The following is a 4,456-nucleotide window of genomic DNA, read 5'->3' on the forward strand; positions in this document are numbered from 1 at the left end:
GGGGGGTTCTGTCACGAGGCCTGAACACCAGAGGGAGCCATCACCCGAATATTAACTGTTTCTGCTCACTTCCGGTTCAGTGACATATAAAAGCAGCATGCTATCTCAGTCTCATTGCGAAGTATTGTTTCCTTAGTGTTACCTGCCAAGCCTTGATTTATCGATTGTCTCGTTTCCTCGTGTATGACCCTGCTGGTTTTCTTCTGACTTCGTTTTCTGGACTAGCGTTTTGGTTTTGACTGTTTCTTCATAGCTTTCTGGTTTTGACCCTGTTTTTTCCGTGACCTCGACCAAGATTTTAGCCTTTGGCCCTTTACATCATCCACGAATGGATTCTAATACTCCTACGTCTGACGGGACGTTACACATCCACTTTTTATTTTTATAAATATAATCTTTTATATTCTGTTAATTATATCCTGTTAATCTACAAAAATACTGACATGCAAATAGTGTCTGCCAATATATATGTGACTTTACAACTATTTGCACTTAGTAAAAACAGCGTGCATACCTAATAAAATATGCTATTTTCACTTAGCACAAATCTATCACTATTTGCACTTGTAATTACACTTGTAGTGTAAAAAAATGTATCAAAGCCATTTGTACTTAGTGTGAATAGTATCTAATGCTATTTGAATTTGGCGTTAATAGGTGCTAAATAGCTGTTTGAGGAAAAAAGCTAAATAGCTTTCAGAGATGCAAATACAGTAATTTAAAAAAAGTTAAAATAACAGTATTAAACTCATGCAATATAGGAATTAAGTTGTAATGTTTTATTTATAAAGCCATATACATCAATGTGTTTGGAGTAATGTGAACAAGCACATGTTCAAAGCAGATAAGTTATATCTACCTTATTATTAAAACAGGTAGATGCTCATGCAACGAGTATAGTTTCACTTTTATGCATATTCTCAATGTAGCTTCAAGATTCAAGATTCAAAGAGCTTTATTAATCCCAGGGGGGAATTCCTTTGCCATGTTACAGTTGCTCTAATGAAAATAAAATATAAGAGAAAAAGAAAAATATAAAAATATGAAAATAAAATGCATTAAGTAGTTTTATTAATACATTAATTTCACTATACACAAATAGGCCTAATATATTATTCATCACTCTAAACACGTTAATGTAAATAATGACATTATTCTCTAAATATTACAAATTTAATCCCGTATTGCTACGAATCTCGTGATTTTTACTTTATTCTCATAGTGTTAACTTTATTCACGAAATATTACTACTTTGTCACAATTTTATTTAGTTTGACTTTTAATTTTTATCTTTGCACAGGCATCTTTAAAGTTGAACAAAAAAAGTTATGTGCAGATGGCGGGACAACACCAGCGCAATTAAGTATTTACAAAGCACATAAAAATACTTCGCAGATTTACACTCACACAGTCATGGGTAAATTTATACATATTCATTTAAAAATGTAAATATTACTATATATGTATTAAAGTATATATATATATATATATATATATATATATATATATATATATATATATATACTTTAATACATATATACTTTAATACATATATAGTAATATTTACATTTTATTGTAATATTTACAATATTTACATTGCCAAAAGTATTCGCTCACCTGCCTTGACTCGCATATACTCTCTGTCTCTCTCACACACAGATACACACACACTCTCTCTTGACTGTGTGGACGCACACACACACACACATAATTTATACTGTTCATTACTTACTGCACTACCTCTACCTGTCATCCGCTGCTATAGTTATATTTATGTTTATTCTATTTGCACTACCTCAACTGCTGCTTTGTATTTTACATCATTTCACTTTATCTATTTTATTTCACTTACATTCCAGTACACGTTCTTTTATTTCTTTTGTGTCCTGTGTTCTTTTGTGTTGTCTTTATTGTATTTATTGTCTTTTTTGCACTGTCTTGTCTATGCTCTGTTTGCACCTAGCTGCACACTGTGCACTTTAAGTGGCTAAGACAAACTTCTGTCCTAGCTCTGTGATGGTGTTTGTTGTTTTGTGTTGAACTTCTTGTTGTATGTTTCTGTAGCACCAGGTCCTGGAGAAACGTTGTTTCATTTCACTATGTACTGCGCCAGATATATGTGGTTGAAATGACAATAAAAGCTTCTTGAATCTTGAATCTTGAATATGAACTTAAGTGACATCCCATTCCTAATCCATAGGGTTCAATATGTCGTCGGTCCACCCTTTGCAGCTATAACAGCTTCAACTCTTCTGGGAAGGCTGTCCACAAGGTTTAGGAGTGTGTTTATGGGAATTTTTGACCATTCTTCCAGAAGCGCATTTGTGAGGTCACACACTGATGTTGGACGAGAAGGCCTGGCTCTCAGTCTCCGCTCTAATTCATCCCAAAGGTGTTCTATCGGGTTGAGGTCAGGACTCTGTGCAGGCCAGTCAAGTTCATCCACACCAGACTCTGTCATCCATGTCTTTATGGACCTTGCTTTGTGCACTGGTGCACAGTCATGTTGGAAGAGGAAGGGGCCAGCTCCAAACTGTTCCCACAAAGTTGGGAGCATGGAATTGTCCAAAATGTCTTGGTATGCTGAAGCATTCAGAGTTCCTTTCACTGGAACTAAGGGGCTAAGCCCAGCTCCTGAAAAACAACCCCACACCATAATCCCCCCTCCACCAAACTTTACACTTGGCACAATGCAGTCAGACAAGTACCGTTCTCCTGGCAACCGCCAAACCCAGACTCGTCCATCAGATTGCCAGATGGAGAAGCGCGATTCGTCACTCCAGAGAACGCGTCTCCACTGCTCTAGAGTCCAGTGGCGGCGTGCTTTACACCACTGCATCCGACGCTTTGCATTGCACTTGGTGATGTATGGCTTGGATGCAGCTGCTCGGCCATGGAAACCCATTCCATGAAGCTCTCTGCGCACTGTTCTTGAGCTCATCTGAAGGCCACATGAAGTTTGGAGGTCTGTAGTGATTGACTCTGCAGAAAGTTGGCGACCTCTTCGCACTATGCGCCTCAGCATCCGCTGACCCCGCTCCGTCAGTTTACGTGGCCTACCACTTCGTGGCTGAGTTGCTGTCGTTCCCAAACACTTCCACGTTCTTATAATACAGCTGACAGTTGACTGTGGAATATTTAGGAGCGAGGAAATTTCACGACTGGATTTGTTGCACAGGTGGCATCCTATCACAGTTCCACGCTGGAATTCACTGAGCTCCTGAGAGCGACCCATTCTTTCACAAATGTTTGTAAAAACAGTCTGCATGCCTAGGTGCTTGATTTTATACACCTGTGGCCATGGAAGTGATTGGAACACTATATATATATAGAAGAACTGTGTCTATTTCTTTCAGAATTTATTGTGGATGTTTTCGCACAATCACTACATGTGCACAAATTTATTGGACACTTTTTAATGTAAAGTGATAAATTACAAGCGTATTTAACAATAGTATTAAGACTACATAGCAAATTTTGAGTGATTATACTGTACACTGTGCTCTGGCAACCCAGTCTCACGCCATTACGTGCAGTAGTCACGTAATTTATGTATCTATTGATTCATGCACACTGACACGAATTGCCCATTTTTTTCGTGCCAGACAGCATGATTTTCAAAACACATTTAAATAGACATACAGTAAAATGTCTGTCAGCAAACAAAATCCGTAATAAAATATCCTGATAAATAAAACATTAAAAACACGAACATAAAAACGCCATAAAAAAAGAGTACAATTACTGTAAGGAAACAAAATCTGTTATAAAATACCTTGATCAAACGCCCTGATAATCTAGCCTTTAATTAATCAAACATAGAGAAGAAAAAAAAAACTGCCAAGTCCTGAGTGACAGGAAACCAATGTGTTGCAGGCACAAAAGACAATTCCCATAGAACTGAATTAGTGTGAAAAAGGGCAAGTCATGTCAGTGTGCACAAATTCAATAGATTAAATTACATGACTATTGCACGTAATGGCGTGAGACTGCATTGGCTCTGGCCAGAGTTGTACCATGTGCCACCTGGTGGAAATTCTGTGAAGTACAACACATGCATTTAAATACTAAAGGAGTATTTAACGACTTGATTTTGCCACATCTGTACAGGCCACATCTGTATTTAATGACTTGACTCATTTTGCCACATCTGTACAGGACTTGCAGAATCTTGCGGCACACTGTGGGCAGAATCGCGGCGTGCCGCGGGAAAAAGCGCTCATTTTTTAATGCCACAGCTGTACAGGAGTCAGCAGGGTCACTATGATCTCTCAGCTCTGTCTACAGCAAGCTGTGATGCTCTGTGTGATCTGACTCCTTTCTAGCAGAGCCAGCATTCACTTTCTCAGCAGTTTGCTCTGTAGTAGCTTTTCTGTGGGATCCATCCAGACAGGATAGCCTTCACCCTAATCAAAGTGTCATTGAACCTTGGGTGTTCATGACTCTGCCGTTGGTT

Source organism: Hemibagrus wyckioides, linkage group LG06 (assembly GCF_019097595.1).
Source record: "Hemibagrus wyckioides isolate EC202008001 linkage group LG06, SWU_Hwy_1.0, whole genome shotgun sequence".
NCBI classification, from domain to species: Eukaryota; Metazoa; Chordata; class Actinopteri; order Siluriformes; family Bagridae; genus Hemibagrus; species Hemibagrus wyckioides.